The sequence below is a fragment of the Mustela nigripes genome, chromosome 1 (assembly GCF_022355385.1).
Source record: "Mustela nigripes isolate SB6536 chromosome 1, MUSNIG.SB6536, whole genome shotgun sequence".
NCBI lineage: Eukaryota > Metazoa > Chordata > Mammalia > Carnivora > Mustelidae > Mustela > Mustela nigripes.
In genome coordinates this window covers 223,851,416-223,868,150 of record NC_081557.1, presented here as the reverse complement: position 1 = coordinate 223,868,150, position 16,735 = coordinate 223,851,416, and the positions used below count along the sequence as shown (strand labels likewise).

The 16,735-nt window shown below is 38.6% G+C and overlaps 1 protein-coding gene across 1 annotated transcript in view; it reads right to left on the bottom strand.

Annotated features, from left to right (window-relative positions):
- The window catches only part of TBC1D19 (TBC1 domain family member 19), a 178,211-nt gene that overhangs the window by 35,421 nt on the left and 126,055 nt on the right, over nucleotides 1-16,735 (bottom strand). The gene's annotated exons all lie outside the window — the stretch shown is intronic.

Sequence of the window (16,735 nt, the reverse complement as noted above, 5' to 3'; positions counted from 1 at the left end):
AATTATGGAAAGAACCCACCAGGTGTCCATCAACAGATGAATGGATATATATATTATTCATACACACACACACACACACAATCTCCACATGATGGTATACTACTCAGCCATCAAAAGAATGAAATCTTACCATTTGCAATGATGTGAATGGAACTAGAGGGTATTATGATAAGTGAAATAAGTCAATCAGAGAAAGACAGTTATCATATATTCTCACTGATAAGTGGAATGTAAGAAACAAAACAGAGGATCTAGGGAAATTGAGGGAAAAATAAAAGAAGACAAAACCAGAGAGGGAGACAAACTATAAGAGACTCACAATCATAGGAAATAAACTGAGGGTTGCTCAACGAGACAGGGATGGAGCGATGGGGTAACTGGGTGATGGACATTAAGGAGTGCACGTGATGTAAGGTGCACTGGATATTATATAAGACTGATGAATCATAGGCCTGCTGAAATCAGTAATATATGTTAATTAAATTTAAATTAAAAATGTCTAAATGTGGGGTGCCTGGGTGGCTCAGTGTGTTAAGCCGCTGCCTTCGGCTCAGGTCATGATCCCAGGGTCCTGGGATCGAGTCCCGCATCGGGCTCTCTGCTCAGCGGGGAGCCTGCTTCCTCCTCTCTCTCTCTGCCTGCCTCTCTGCCTACTTGTAATCTCTCTCTGTCAAATAAATAAATAAAATCTTTAAAAAAAAATGTCTAAATGTTAAAACAAAATAAAACAAAAACAGAGTGCTCAGGGTAGAAATCATTGAGAAGATAACTTTTTTTTTTTAAGTTCAGTTAGCCAACATTTAGTATATCATAAGTATTTGTTGTAGTGCTCAACGATTCATTAGTTGTATGTAGATAACATCTAATCAAAGACTTGAAAGGACTTGAGAAAGTTAACATACAGATATCCAGGGGTAGAGCATTCCAGGCAGAAGAGTCAACAATCTAAAAGCTGCTAAGGCTGGACAATGCCTGATATGTGAGAGGAACACCATGAATACAACTGTGGCTGGAGCAGATGAGTGGGAAGAGATATGTGAGAAAAGTAAAGAGAGACGGAATTATGCAAGGCATTGCAGGCCACTGTCAGGATACTGGCTTTCATTGTAAGTGAAATGGAGAGCCACTGCAGGCAGGGTTTTCAGCAGAGGAGTATAATGATCTAACTGATATTTTATAAGGATCACTCTAGCCACTGTGAATAAATTGGCCATGGGGGTGGGGCAGGGGCAGAAGGAAGGAGACCCTTTAGGAAACTACTGATAATAGCCTAGACTAAGCTAGTAGCAGTGTGTGCTGGGCACTGGGATGTGCCCCCCAGATTCTCTTTAGGAATAAAGGAATTCGCTGCTAGTGGTGCTGAAGCAGTTGATCCTCAACTACCCTCAGCAGTCAGCTCCTTTCAGGGAATGCCTCTGCTCAAGAGAGCTATTTTGTTCAAGGATCATGCCCCTTTCCTGGAATGGCCTGCATCCGATGACAACTGATACTTGGCAAAAAGGTCTGAACTTGCTGCCCCCATCTCAGGATTAGCTGAGGCTTCCATTTATACTGTATTGCAACTAGACTTCTTCCTCTGCTCAATCCTGCTTTATTCATTGCCATTCTACAGGTGTTGATCGTAAGAGCACTCTGTAATAAATCTTTGGCATGCTAATCTCAATTTGGGTCTCCTTCCCTGGGAACTCATCTCGCAACAGAGTGAAAGTGGGAAAAAATGGTCAAATTCTAAATATAATGTCAGAAAAATAGGAATCAAGAATAATGCCAAGTGGAAGGATGTTTGATTTGAATAAGTGTAAAATGGGGTTACCATTAAGTGAGATAGGGAGAGCTGAGTGGAACAATTTTGGGAATGATTTCAGGGCTTCAGTTTTCAACGTACTGTATTTCAGGTATCTGCAAAATACCTAAATGAGGTATTGAATAGGCAGTTGGAGATACCAGTCTGGAGTATGGGAGAGAAGTTTGGACTCAAGGTATGAATTTAGAAGTTATCAACATACAGATGATAATGAAAGTCACAAGATAGGTGAGCTTGGTGAAATCAGCAAGTGAGTAGGTATTACTAGAGAAAAGATCAAGAACTGAGACCTGGGACACTTTAACCAAAGATATGAGGGAGAAGGGAAGGAACCAGTCTTGGAGGTTAAGGAGTAACCAAGAGAGGTGAATTTCCCATGATGCTAATGAAGGGTCTCTTTAGGACCTCTCATTTGGATGGGTCCCTTTGAGTGCTGGGAATTGCTGGGAGGTGTAGTGTCCTCTAAGTAAGGAGGGCAAGTCAGGATGTGACCAGAAAACATTTCTAAGTATGCATTTCTAGTAAACTGCCTAATAAGATCTCAGATAAAGGGGACCTGACAATCTAACTGTTCTAATAATTAGTTATGATTTTCCCTCTTCTTCTAAACCATTATGCATGTGCTTACCTAATTACGATTTATTTGTAATATATTTTCTATCTTTAAAGGGTTTCCCAAATTATATAAACTTTAGTTCCCAAAATGCTAGATTTGCCTCTGGTGACCAGTAAAGTAAGAGAAGAACCAAAACCAGTGTAGTGTCTTATATATTTTTTTTTTTTAAGACTCTATTTATTTATTTGTCAGAGATAGAGCGCGAGCGAAAGCGAGCACAGGCAGACAGAGTGGAGGGCAGAGTCAGAGGGAGAAGCAGGCTCCCCGTGGAGCAAGGAGCCCGATGTGGGACTCGATCCCAGGACGCCGGGATCATGACCTGAGCCGAAGGCAGCTGCTCAACCAACTGAGCCACCCAGGCGTCCCACCAGTGTAGTGTCTTAAAAGCCAAGTGAAGAAAGGGCACAATTAGGTCAAATGCTGTTGAGAGATCAACTTATTTATTTATTTATTTTTTTAAAAGATTTTATTTATTTATCAGAGAGAGGGGGGGGGAGAGCAAGCACAGGCAGACAGAATGGTAGGCAGAGGCAGAGGGAGAAGCAGGCTCCCTGCTGAGCAAGGAGCCTGATGTGGGACTCGATCCCAGGACGCTGGGATCATGACCTGAGCCGAAGGCAGCCGCTTAACCAACTGAGCCACCCAGGCGTCCCGAGAGATCAATTTAGAAGAGGAATGGCCATTGGTCATTAGAATTAGTTATTGGGGACCTTCACAAAAGCTGTTTCAGCTCAGAAGGTAGAACACCATATACAGTGTTCAGTATCTGACTTTTTTTAACTTAATAATGAATTTTAGAGATCCTTTCAAACCAGTACATATGAATACATTGCTGCTTTATATAAAGCTACTTCATTTTAAGAGCTGTACTGTATTTCATTATAGATATATACCATAATTTAATGGGTTAGTCACCAATAAATGAACATTTAATAAATTTTCAACTTTATGCTATTTCTGGCAGAGCCAAAATAATTTGCCTTTTACTGTGTCATTTTCACATATATATGAATATCTCTGTAGGACAAATACATAGAAATAGAACTGTCCAGAGGATAGGTGCATTGAAAACTGTGATGAACTGTCATAAAAGGTTATGTAGTCACATTATTTGGTATCTTCTATCCAGAATTTCTTTATATTTACAGTGTGAGTGAACTCAGTCTCTTTGTCATCCAACTCTTTATTTTCCACTGTATATTCTAACTGATTACTTCTCATTTTTACAAGAGTAAATAATTTTAATATTTTTTGGGGTAAACACATATTTTACTGAATTATTTTATTAGTTCTAATAGCTTTCAGTTAATTCCTTTGAATTTTTATGTATCTATACTTGATAATAATTTTATATTTTTTCTAATATCTGTAACTCTAATTTATTTTTCTTATCTTGTTCATTGGCTAGAAATTCCAAAATGATTCATGCTCTTTCTTTGCTTTAGTGGGAATATCTCTAGTATTTCAACCTTAAGTAACATTAACTTATGTTAAGATGGCAAAGGTTGGTTTCACACAAATATTATACGTCATGAAAAATACTTCCATTCTTTTATATAAAGATTACAGAAAAAAAGGATGTTAAGTGCACAACAGTGTATATATACTTAACACTACCAAACTGTACAGTTAGAAATGGTTAAGATAGTAAATTTTATGTTGTGTTTTTTTATAAAAATATAATAAAATAGTTGTTACTAAATACAGTTTCAAATATGTTTTGGGCATCTATTGACATAATCATATCTTTTTTGTTGAGATATAATTAACTCATAGTAATATTATAACAGTTTCAGGTATACAGCATAATGGGTCAATATTTGTATATACTGTAAAATGATCATAATTATATAATTTTTATTTTTAGACCTATAATTGTGATGAATATCTGCCAATAATTTAGTAAAATCACTAAGTTCTAAAAAATCCCAAATCTATAAAATTTTATCAAATCAGTAAATAACATTAATCCCTTCTCCTGTCAAACTTTCCTGTACCACCATGGTAGATAAAATAATGCTCCCCCAAGAAACACCCACATCTTAATCTCAACTTGGGGCTTGGTCCCAGGACCCCAATATCATGACCTGAGCCAAAGGCAGATGCTTAATCGACTGAGCCACCTGGGTGCCCCTTAAGTATTTTTTTTTTTAAGATTTCTTTCTATTTATTTTTGAGAGAGAAAGGGAGTGTGTGCATGCGTAAGTGGGGGGAGGTGTAGAGGGAGAGGAAGAGAGATAATCTCAAGCCGACTCCAAACTGAGAGTGGAGCCCAACGTGGGGCTCCATCCCACAACCCTGAGATCAGGACCTGAGCTGTCACTAAGAGACGGATGCTCAACTGATTGAACCACCCAAGTATCCCAGGAAGGGATTATTCTAGATTATTTTGTTAGGTCCAACATAACCACAAGGATCCTTGTAAATGAAGGAAAGAGGGAACAGGGTCAGAATCAGAGAAATCTGAAGATACTATCTGTTAGCTTTGAAGATGGAGAAAGGGACCATGAGCCAAGAAATACAGGTTTATCTTAAAAGCTGGAAAAGGCAAGGGAATGTATTCTCCTTCAGAGCCTGTAAAAGGAACACAACTCTGACAACACTTTGATTTTAGCTCACTAAATCTCATTTTAAACTTCTGATCTTCAGAACTGTAAGAAAATATACTTGTTTTAAGCCACTAAATTTGTGGTAATTTGTTACAAAAGCAATAACAAAATAATACAATTAATATAACTAATGCAGTAACATGGCTACTATAATAATAAACCAATGCAACCAATAATAAATTAATATAATTAAAGTAAAATAATGCCAAAGGAAAATATACTTAATCTTTCTAGCATTGCCTGGAAAGAAAACAATTTCTAAAGAAATGTTCATATTAATTCTCCCTTAGCAGCTGGTGGGAACATACTAATGTTAGGAGAAGATCTGTGCTTAAATATAAGCACAGATATAAGCCCTGAGTCTCTGTTGCCCTAGAGAAGACAAGATATCTGAGACCGCTCTAGAGAGAATCCTGGTGACTGTAAGGTGATAATGCCAGAGGTGGTATGTCAGACATTATGTTCTGATGGGCCACCCTAGCATACAAGCAAAGATCTGCCAACTTCCATTCTAACCCGGGTTGTTTTAGCTTCTGAGATTCCAAATTTGTATCTGTAAGGAAGTAACAGTTCAGTTGTAAATTTGCTATAAATTTTGTGATTATATAAAGACAACAATTTCAATTAACCAGACACTAACTAGCAAATTAACTAGGAAGTTTAACTTTGATTACTTACTAATTAAGTGAAAACTGAACTTTATAAGGATAAGGCTATACATGGTAATGATTTACTTTATGTAGGAGAGCTGTAAGAAACTGCATTGTGATTCCCAGCTATTGTTTATACAGCAGAATTACATCTAAAATGTCCACATATAGCTATAAAAGATTTACTTGAGCCTATAGTTTTCTTCAGTCTCTTGAATACATATATATGGTGAATGTTTCTAAGAAATAAGTTATTTATGTAATAAAAAGCACATAAGGAGCAATTGATATCAATTAGAAATCACTTTAACTTAGAATTATTACACAATTTTTTTCATTTGCAGCTTTTGCATTTTTATTCAAACCAACTTAGAGAATTTTAAACGATAAATTTTCAAAAAAGATTCTTTAAAACACTCTTCATTGATTCAAATTTTCATAAATTAAAGGGCAAAATTTACAAGGACTTTGAAACTGGGCAGCCCTAACTTGGGGTTATGGTAGCTGTACTGAACTTGGGCTCTGAGCCTCTGCTTCTCCACTGGGAAAAACGTGAATAAACCTACCTTATGGTTTTTGGGTAATTCTTATGGGTTAGAATAACTAATAACATAATATAATATATAATATTATTACGTATAATATATAGCTAATAACATAACTAATTCTTATGGGTAAGAATTAGTTACAAAATATATAAAGTATCTAGAGCAGATCCTGGAACTTAACAGGCAATGCATAAATAAATGACAAAAGGACTGACAATCTCTCTTGCAATGATTGGAGAATACTGGGAGAAAAATAAAATACAAAGCTTTTTTCTGGACTAATTTCTTGCTTAGGTATTGGCTCTCATCTTCTTATCACATTCTTTTAGAGAAAAACAAACATTTAGAATCTTTCCCTTCTCTGTCTCCCTGGCTTCCAACCTATACATTCTTTCTGTATGACTAATCTGAATTCCTGGAACCACCAAGCTTGTAACTACCAAAAACCTGAAAATCTGGTCATTCTTGAATCTTATATTTCTCGCAACCTGCATATTTAGCCAGTCACCAAAATCTTCCTTTGATAGTTGCTCTTCCTTCCTTCATTCTCCCCTTCCTTCCCTTCCACCTTCCACAAGTATTTATTGAACACATACTGTGTGGCAGGCACTGGTTAAATTTATTGCATGTCACTTGGTAAAATCAATGGGAAAAATAATGCAGACACGAGGGATAATGCACGCACACGTGCACAAGTATATACTGGGAGAAGTTTGCTACTTAAATTAGGACCTGAAAGTAGTCAGGAAGAAGTAGTCAGTACTCGGGTAATAAGGCTTTTGGCAGAAGAACAGCTCCTGGGAGCACATAGGTAAGCCTGGAGTTTAAGGGAGAGGTCCAGAAAATGGGGAGTTGTTAGTACATGGGTGATATAAAGATGTGAGAATAGATGAGATCACCAAAGGCAAAGACAAAAAGAAAAAAGAGGCCTGAAGACTTATCCTTGGGGTACTCCAGGATAAGACACTGAGAGGAGGAGAAACCAGCCAAGGGGAATGAGAATGCCAGCTAGTAAGACAGAAGAAACCAAAAAGCAAAATATCCTGGAAGAGAAGAGAAGAAAGAGAAGAGATGAGGAGACTGGATGATTCACCAAATGAGATGAGGAAGAGGAGAGATGGAAACTCAACTAATGGGACTCAGCAATGGGAAGTCACTTGTGACTTTAGGGGAATAGCTGGGCAAAAAAAAAAAAAAAGTAATAAAGAAGGATACAAGAGACAACAGGAGGATAGAAATGGAAAACAATACGGATTTTTTTTTTTTTTTAAAGACGTTATTTATTTGAGAGAGAGAGAGAGAGAGAGAGCACGAGCACAGGCTGCTTGCTTATGACCTGAATCAAAGGCAGACTTGTAACCCACTGAACCACCTAGGTGCCCCAATATCTATGGATTTTTTAAAAGAAGTTTTGCTGAATAAGAAAACAGAGGAATGGGACTGTAGCTGGAAGGACTAGGGATCAAGAAAGATTCTTGTTTCAGGGTGTCTGGGTAGCTCAGTCAGTTAAGTGCCTGACTTCGTTGACCTCTCAGGGTCCTGGGATTGAGCCCTGTATTGGGCTCTCTGCTCAGTGGGGAGTCTGCGTCTTCCTCTACCTCTGCCCCTCCCCCAGCTCATGCTCACTCTGTCTCTCTCAAATAAATAAATCTTAAAAAAAAAAAAGATTTTTGTTTCATTTTATTTTGCTTTGCTTTTTGGATGAGAGGAATAACAGCATATTTGTATACTGAGAGGAGTGACCCAATAGATACGAGAAAATGGACAATAGAAAAACTAACAACTGCACTGTGGCTGAGTACCTCTTTTGAGGTTAGTGGTCATGAACATAAAGCACAGCTGATTATCATGGTTGCATGTTTTTCTCTGGCCACATTCAAAAGCATACTCCTGTCACAGAATTGGTAAAGAATTGTATTTAGCCAGGGTTAAGGTTTGGTCAGGTCATTACTACTAGACAGTGGGAGGAAGGCAAGGGAGTTGAACATGTATTCAAGAGGAAGTGATTATAATGATGGATAGATCATGGTACTGACATTTCTTTATTTGTCCTCTCTTGTCTATTCACACAGACCTTGCTCTCTAACAGGCGCTCATTAACACTTACCTGAGCCACTGGAGCTGTTCATTGCTGTGCTAATCTCTCCTCACCAGTCACTGTATGTAAGTGGTTCATGTGCATTTTTGTTTTTTCCATTCTCCTCCTCATTCCTTGCCTTTAAGAACCAGACATTTCTGTTCTGGAGTCACCACTAAACTGTACTACGCCTAGAATTTATGTCTACTTTAACTGTATTTGCATGGAACATTACATAGACTTAGAGCATTTATCAAATTATAACTATGTATTTGCCTTTCCCTTCATTTTCCACTAAAATGTGAGCTTAATAAAATCCTTTTATGTGGCACCAAACACAGTGCCTGTATCAGAACACAATATAATGTGATATGGATACATGAACAAATGATATATGATTGCCCCTCGGCCTTCCTTAAACTCCACTCAATGGCATTAAAATATCTTAAGTATAGCATACTCTAATATATCTGTATGGCTGAGTATATGCTAGATAAGCCAAACATAGGATAGAAGATCTGTCACACAAGAGAATAAGTAAATCCCCATGTCTTCCCTTTACTATACAGGGATTCTTCCTTATGGATATTTTATATACTTTGGGCCACAAGTTAACTTTTATAGGTTTTCATGATTTCTTAGAACCCCAAAATGATTAAATTACCCAGTTTACTTCTGTGGAATAAGGAGCATCTTCTGTATGAACACATTTTAAAGTTGGCAATTTAAAATTTTCAACATCACAAAGTATTTTTAAGAATTTCATGCAAAATAAAAACTAACTAAATTTTAGAACTAAACTAAACTGAACTAAAAAGTTTACCTCTTATCGAAGCATTATTTGTATAATAGTGTTGTTGCCTATAAAATTTAGGTAACTAGCATGAGACACTTGGGAACAGTGCCTGGTGTTTCTTTGTAACATAGGCCCAGATTTCCCTTAAAAAGAAAACCTACTGAAGGTTTTCTAATCTATCTATGGACACAGCAATGTCACATGTCATCTAACTTTGTAGTCTAGTCACAAAACTCAATAAATGGCTTAGGACTCAGGGCATGGCCAGAAACATTAAATTCATTTTATTATCATCAACAATTTCCTCACATAACAGTTATGTAGCTAGACAGTTCTGCCAAAGGAAAGCCTATAATTAACGATTAAAAAAACAAAACAAAACTATGCCTTCTCTCTCTCATACACACACATACACGCACATCTATGAATAATTTTTTTCCCAGAGAAAAATCAGAATTCAATTTCTGATAATAGAATATTATTTTCAATACATACAATTACATATATTTTTACTACATAAAATGAACTTTTCTTTAGTGAAACTAATTATAAAATAAATCATTAAAAGGTATAATCATGGAAAGTGTTTCCTTAACTTATCTGCACAATTCCCCAAGACAAAGCTTATGTATTATAATTATTCTTTTCCTTATTTTATAGGGATAAATATCCACATGAAAGCTTATTTAGTATTATTCCTGAAGTACTAAGAGTAGCAAAAGCCATGAGATCTATGGCTGAAAAAAATTACGTAAAATCTAAAAAAAAATACAATCGGGACTGGACTATTGATAAGAATAAAAAATAAAAGTTAATGCACACTCCTACAGTATCACTGTCTGTGATATGAATTAATAGCCAATGCTTTACATAAATACCTTAAAATAATTTCAAAACATTTTTAATGTTGTTTTTGTCTCCTTAACTAGGATAGAATGTGAGCCCATCAAAGGTAATATAATTTATGTATAATATAGAGATCAATAAAGATCAATAAATAATTACTGATGATTACTCTGCTTTTCTCAGAGAACACATCCATTGTTCATAAATAATTCTGTTTGTCAGACTTAGAGTCACTTACAAGTTTTCCATGTTTGTGTGGGAAAATGAGTATCTTTCTATATCCCCCCCCTTAGCCATAGGGAATATGTTCCAAGACCCCCAGTGGATGCCAGAAACCACAGGTAGTACAGACCCTGTGTACATATACTATGTTTTTTCTTACATATAAATATTATGATAAAGCTTAGCTTATAAATTAAGCATAATAAGAGATTAAGAACAATAACTCAAAGAAGAACAATTGTAACAATACTCTGCAATGTAAATTATGTGGATATGGTCTATCTCTCAGAAAAGGTCTTGTACTGTACTCAGCTTTCTTCTTTTTGTGAGTATGTGAGATAGTGAAATGTCTACGTGATGAGATGAAGTGAAGGGAATATGTAGGCATGTGATGGAGCCTCAGGCTACCATTGACCTTCAGACTATACAGCAAAAGGAGGATCATCTGCTTCTGGACCACGGTTGGCTATGGGTAACTGAAACCATGGAAAGCAAAACTGTGGATAAGCAGGTACCACTGTACCTTCATGGGTTAATTCTGGAACTTATTTCAAGAAACTGTTACAACTCTCATTTCAAAGGATACCCTTACTGATTCTGTTAGCTGAAGGAAGCAGATTTGTTACCTGGCAAGTCCCTTTCACCACCCCTAAAAAGCTTTTGTAATTGTAACGTGAAACTGACAATCCTCTTCTCCCCAATCACCAAAGGGGATGAAATTGTCAACTTTACACTTTCTCTTTATACTTTACCCACACGCTTAAGTAGAATAGTCAACATGTTATAAATCATGTCATTACCGATCTTTAGTTGATTTTATAATATATTTATTCCTGTGTTTAGTGTTGTAACAATTTCATGTTTCAAATAATTTGCACAGGAAGGACCAAAAAATTTAACAAGTTAAATTAAAATTTTTGCCAAGCAGTAGATATTTAGTTTGTTTGGTTTCATTTGTTTTATATCTTTAATATTGAGTAACATTAACTGATCTGTTTCCTTTAGGAGTGAGTTCACAAAAAGGATCTATCACATCTAGACCTAAACTCAACTTAAGGAAATCTTGAGCCCTGTATAATGACAGCCAATAATTCCTAAAATTAAGACTTCAGATAAAAGAAGAAATCTTCCTTCTCAACAATGAAAAAAAAATCAAACCGCATCAATGGAAAAACATATGATGTTAAGATAAGCATTTTCATTCAGTATCTACAGCATGGTATGCACTGGGACTAACACTGAGAACCAAAACACTATGGAATTTATATAGGAGAGACAATCTTAAATAATCAAGCCATAAGAAGAGCTATAAATATAAGGCATGAAAAGTACTACATAGTACCTTAAAAGCACACTTCAGATGGTCATGACCGTGTTGTGTGTGTTTATGTAGGGAAGTAAGGTGTAGGTCAGGGAAGGTATATGTCAGGAACTGATATTTTAGCTGAGAGCTAAGGGAAAAATAGGAATTTACTTGGTGAAGAGGAGAGGGTAACGTCTGTCACATCAAAGGAACTGTAGATCTGATGGCCCTGGGGTAGAAAGGAACACAGGGAACTTGAGGAGTGAAACAATCAGTAGTTGGAACACACTGGGCCAGAGGGTTCAGGACAGAGGTAAGCAATGCGGCAGGGGAGCTGGGCCAGGCATGTAAGGTCATATAGGCCCCATGAGGGATTCTGGTCTTTCTTGGTTTTAATCACACAAGTGGCATGAATTGATTGGTGTTTTTAAAAGACCACTCTGGGCAATCAGCTAAGAAAAAGAAACAGAAGACATCTGAATAGGCAGAAAAAAAAAGTCTTATTTGTAGAGACAGGGAAACTGAGGGGACCCCATGAGAAAAAAGAGTTGCTTTATTTTTTCCCCTTTGCTTCTTTTCCAGCTTCTATTCTTACTAGGACCTGCACCCTTGCTCTATGCATGCCTTAATGTATGGTCCTCCTCATAAGGGATGAAGGGTTAATCATTTCTTTGGAGGCTTCCAGCATGACAGATACCATCTAAGGAATGACCAGGTGAGGCCATCATGTGCATATTCCAGACCACTGTCACTGAGCACCTTGACACTAAAACCTTCTGGCTCTAGGGAATAAGTGACTATGATGGACACTCGGACCCTGTCCTTGTTTTGACCAGTTCCTGGATGCCTGAGAAGACACGTGTTCCAGACCACAACGTCAATAAAAACCTGGGGCCCCAAACACAGGCTCCCTTGTTTCCTCTCCGAGGTTCCCAGACACTATCTGATCTGCTCACTCTCTCTCAGTAAACTCTGCTTTTGCCTCCTGCTGGTTCGAGTTTGATTTCCATCCCGTGTGCAGGCAAGGACCCTCTTGGCTGGTCCTAAGGACTCCCTCTGGGTCCTCAGACCCAGCTTGCCTGCATCATCTTGGCGACCACAAAGGGACCCACAGAGGAACATTGGTAACCCCCAGATTGAGTCTGCGAAGCACAACTTGTCTTTTGGGAACTGGTAAGTTCCTCCTCTTGGGAATAGAGCTAGTTTAATGCTGATGTAATTTTTGTCTCTGTGCTTCTCGTTTTCCTCCTTCATTCTCCAGGAGGAAGAAAAACTGGGAAAACTGGTCTGTGAGGCTGCGTTTCTTACTCCCCACTCTCTCTGTGCTCTGAAACTTTTTACTCTGGCTTTCAGACAACTTCAAGGCTATTAGTTGTCATGGGGGACTGAGTCACTCAGCTCTAAAGAAAAGGGACACTTGTTCCTTCCCGCCGAAAGGTGTTCTGAGACAACTAAGGACCAAGGGGAGTATCAGAGATTATTTGAGACAGGTGTGGTCCCATAGAAAAACTTCTGCCCAACCATGGTAATCAATTTTTGGCTCACTCAGGGATATGCAGGCATGTGTGTGTGCGTGCACACACACACACACACACACACACACACACATAATAAAGAGTGGTCCTGGTGTCCCCAGTGGCAGTGGGTTTTCAGCTTATAGGGATGAGACACATGGCATCTTGTTGGATAAGGGAGGAGAAATGTGGCAAACTAGAATCTTTTGCACCCTTTTGCTCAATATGCCAGACCCTATCACTCCTCTACACCTGTATCTATCCCTCTGAATTTTTGCCTTTTTCACCCACTGTTCACCCCATCATTGAGTAATTACATTGTCTGACCATAGTATTCAGCATTAGCAGACTTCTCTATCCTTAAGAGATTATCTTTCCTTTCGGTTTCTAGGAAACTCCATGGCTTCTGATTCATTTGGCTAGGGCCACTGTAGCCAATGACTTTTTCCTCTGCCTTAGATCTCTGGCATTCTGAACAATATTATCCTAGAATTTTATCCTCGCTGTGCCCTAATCTGATTCCTTGCTTACAGTCCTAAATGGGAGCAAGAATGAGCATTCCCACAGATTCCCATTTGTTTCTTACATGATTAGGCACAATTTATGCTGAGAAGTTGAAAAAGAAGTTAATATTCTACTGTAATGGGGCTTGGTCCCAGAATCACTTGGGGATTTTCAATTACAGTACCATTTTACAGCTTGATTTATACTGTAAGAGGGCAAGGAAGCTGAATGAAGTACCTTCTGGGTTACCTTTAAGGCCCTGTATCAGGACCCCAAAGGACAATGTAGTTTGCATGGCCTGAGTTCCTAAATCAGTGGAGGCACTTGACATCCTGTAACTGATTTTGATGTTTGATCTGACTTGGGGGAAACCGACAGACCTTATCATCTCATTGCTGCACTTTAGAGGAGGGAATGAGACCATGCATAGTTAAGCCAGTGAATTCAATAAAGTAAGGAAAGAAACTCAAGGAAAGGATGAAAATCCAGCTTTCTTTAGAGGCTCTCTGGTGGAGGCTTTCCAGAAGTATACCAATACAGATGCCAATTCTCCCGAAGAGCAGTCACTGTTCACTGTGCATTTTATCCTGCAATCTACAGCAGATATCAGGGGGAAATGACCGAAGGCAAATGGTGGGCCTCAAACTCCTATGAACCAATTATTGGATATGGCTTTTGCTGTCTTTAATAATAGAGACAGGGCAGAGAAGGAGAACAAGTTTGTCCAACATAAATACCATGCCCAACTTTTGGCCACAGCACTGGTGATCACTGTATATGGAAACCTGTGAAGCCGGACTTGGGCAAAGGCACACCAGAGCCCCCACTCACAAAAGGCTGGGTCTCAATCAATATGCCTTCAGTAAGATGGACAGTCACTGGAAAAAGGATCATCCCCATCTTAGAAGGAAGGTGGGTTCAGTCCCAAAACTTTTGCTGGCCAAAGTTATGGAAGACTGAAGGGTCCTGAGCTCTCCCTATGACTCTTCCTGAACATCTCAACATAATATACCAAGAGCCTCGGGCCATCTCTGATGGGGAAAGTAAGGATATTGAGTTTTTATTGGACACAGGAGCCATTTACTCTGTCCTGACTCAGCCTAATGGGCTTCTACCCCAGCACTCCTGTATAGTTACTGGAATAGATGGATGGCCACAGGTGGAACAATCTACTTGTCCACTAGCTTGTAGCATGGGCTGTCTCTTGTTTTCACATAGCTTTCTCCTGACACCTGAATGCCCTACTCCCTTACTGGGAGCAACTCACTTGTTAAGCCACAAGCTATCATCCAAATAGGACTGACAGACCCCAATGTAGACAAAACAAAGTTTATAATGATAATGGCCTAAACATGCAAGTGGTAAATAACATTTATGTGCCAGACAGTATACCATCCCATATTGCAATCAGAATAATGCCCAATGTATGGGAAACAGAAGTTCCCAGGTGAGCCAATGATGTTTTACCCATTGTTATCTCCCTAAGACAACATGTAGAATATTCTTAGAATACCTAAAAAGGTATTCAGCCTCTAATTAAGAAATTTTTGAAATATGGGTTATTAACTTCTTGTCAGTCACCTGCAATATCCCCATTCTACCGGTTAAGAAGCCAAATGGGAAGTACTGTTTTACCCAGATTTGAGCGCAATTATGGAGGCAATGATTCCTATTCATCCTATAGTCCTTAACCCTTATACTATACTGACACAAGTTCCTCCAGATACAAATTAGTTTATGGTACTAGACTTAAAGGATGCTTTCTTCTGCATATCAGAACATCCTGACTCCCCATTGCTTTTTGCTTTTGAATGGACTGATCCTGATACTTGTGAGACCTCTCAGCTGATCTGGACAGTGCTGCATCAGAAATTCACAGACAGCCCAGATTTGTTTGGGAATGCATTAAAAAGGGAATGGCGGGGGGAGCAGGGGGATTTACAACTGATTAATGGAACTCCACTCCAATATGTGGGTGATATATTGACTGCCAGCCCAACAAAAGAGGATTCTGATGAAAACACAACCCTTACCCTTAACTTCTCAGGACAATGGGGATAGAGTACCTCTCCAAAAAACCCAGACTTCTAAGGAGAAGGTTCAATATCTGGGCTATGTCCTCACTCCAGGGGCACAGACACTGGCCCAGAACAGAAAAAGCAGCCATACTGAATATTTTAATACCTCAAGCAAAAAGGCAATTGAGGACCTTCTTAAATGTGGTAGGCTTTCATTGCATTTGGATTCCAGCCAAACTCCTTTATAAAGCATTGGAAGGTAGTGATTTAGAACCCGTGGAATGAAATGATGACTGCCACCAAGCCTTCAAAGGTATGAAAGAAAAACTGAGCACTGTTCCTATCTTGGGCTCCCAAACAGGAAAAACCCTTCACCTCATATGTGTGAGAAAGAAAAAGAATAGCTTTGTGTGTCTCAGCTCAAACATTCAGACCCATTCCTAGACTAGTAGTTTCTTTCTCTAAACAATTAGTTCTGGTAGCAGAAGGATGGCCAGAATGTTTATGAGCAGTGGCTGTGACTGCCCACCTAGTTGGAGAAGCTAGCATATTTACTCCAGGAAAACATCTGGATATCAGGATTCCACATCAAGTCCAAGGGGTTTTAGAAGCCAAAGGGCACAAATCCTTAAAAGGAGAGAGGTTAGTGAGGTATCAGGCCCTCCTCCTTGACACCCCTGATGTAACTAACCCTCCAGATGTGTGGAGGCTTAAACCCAGCTACCTTATTACCTGATGAAGGCAAGCAGGAGCTTCTAACCCACTCCTGGGCAGACACCGAACAACACATGAATTCAGGAAAGCCTGATTTAAAGGACAACTCTCTGCCCAATCCAGAGGCCGAATGGTTTACAGATGGAAGTAGCTTCATGCATGAAGGAACCAGAAAAATTGGATATGCTATTGTCAGCCTACAGAATATAATTGAGGCAAAATCTTTCCCTCCCCATACTTCAGCACAAAAGCCCAAACTGGTTGCTTTAATCTGAACACTACAGCTAGATAAAGGGTTAAAGTTAAATATATATCCTGATTCTAAATATGGCTTCTTTATTTCCTGCCCATGCAGCCATCTGGAAAAAAGGGATACTATCAAATTCAAAAAGCTCCCTAAGAAACACAAAGAGAAAATTTTAACATTATCAGAGGCTATACAGCTTCCTTGGGAGGGGGCAGTTATACATTGTACAGGACACCAAACAGACCAAACCATAATGAGTACAGGAAA